The 1,346-nt window shown below is 43.8% G+C and overlaps 1 non-coding gene across 1 annotated transcript; it reads right to left on the reverse strand.

The window, feature by feature from the left end:
- Window positions 1-849: 849 nt before the first annotated feature.
- LOC147919294 (small nucleolar RNA R71) lies at window positions 850-956 on the reverse strand. The gene has a single exon (XR_015594359.1). It is a non-coding gene; the product is annotated as a small nucleolar RNA R71 (small nucleolar RNA).
- Between the last annotated feature and the right edge of the window lie 390 nt (window positions 957-1,346).

The raw sequence follows: 1,346 nt of genomic DNA on the forward strand, positions 1-1,346 counted from the left end.
TCATTGCATACATCCACCATCATTCACCACACAAATAAGTTTGTTTCAATTTGGCGCCGTTGCCCATTTGAGTGTGTTTTTGTGACATTTAGGATCCATATTAGTCTAAGATTAAGTTCGTTTATACACTTGAATCTTCTGTTGTTGCGTTGAAGTTCCATTCCAGGTACCACTCGACCATCAACTCGACCACCACTCGACCGAGTAGTGATCGAGCACCTGCTCGAGCCAGACGCCGGATCTCTATAACCATCAGTTTCCAGTCGACTTGATCACCAACAAGAGCCTGTGCTCAGTCGCGTGCCTGGGAAAAATCGTTTGTGTTTGTTGATGCACACAAGGTCTAAAGGAAAGGACCATCTTCTCAAGCACATTGACAACATCCACAAGGTGACAAAGGGTTTGGGAACTAAGCAAAGGAGAGTTGTTCAGGACCAACAAGAGGTTATAGTAGCAATGGATCATCAGGATCAGGTTCAGAGACCAAGGAACATTGGTGCTGGAGATGCACCTAACACTCACAACCAAAGGGCTGGAATTGTGCCTCCAACTGTTGCCAACAACAACTTTGAGATCAAGAGTGGCTTAATCTCCATGATTCAAGCCAACAAATTTCATGGATTGCCAATGGAGGATCCACTTGATCACCTTGATGAGTTTGATAGAATATGTGGCCTTACAAGGATCAATGGTGTAAGTGAGGATGGTTTTAAGCTAAGGTTGTTCCCTTTCTCACTTGGGGACAAGGCTCATTTATGGGAAAAAACTCTCCCCACTGGTGCAATCACTACTTGGGATGCATGCAAGAAGGCTTTCTTGGCCAAGTTCTTTTCTAATGCTAGGACAGCAAGGCTGAGGAATGAGATCTCTGGATTTGCTCAAAGGAACAATGAGACCTTTTGTGAGGCATGGGAGAGATTCAAAGGATATCAGACTCAATGTCCTCATCATGGTTTCAGCAATGAGTCACTCTTGAGTACCTTGTATAGAGGAGTGCTTCCAAAGATAAGGATGTTGCTTGACACAGCTTCTAATGGCAACTTCCTCAACAAGAATGTGGAAGAAGGCTGGGAATTAGTTGAGAATCTTGCTCAGTCAGATGGCAACTATAATGAAGACTATGATAGGACCATAAGGAGCTCCTCAACTGATCAAGAGGACAAGTATAAGAAGGACTTGAAGATGGTCAATGAGAAGCTTGACAAGATCCTTCTTAGCCAGTCCAAGTCTATTCATTTCATTGATGAAGAAGAAGCACAAGTTCAAGAGGGGGAGACTGAGTTTGCTGAGTTGTGCTACATGCAGAATCAGGGTGGATTCAAAGGCTACAACCAAGGAGGTTTCAA

This window comes from Camelina sativa, chromosome 20 (genome assembly GCF_030686135.1).
Source record: "Camelina sativa cultivar CO46 ecotype springtype chromosome 20, ASM3068613v1".
Taxonomy (NCBI): domain Eukaryota; kingdom Viridiplantae; phylum Streptophyta; class Magnoliopsida; order Brassicales; family Brassicaceae; genus Camelina; species Camelina sativa.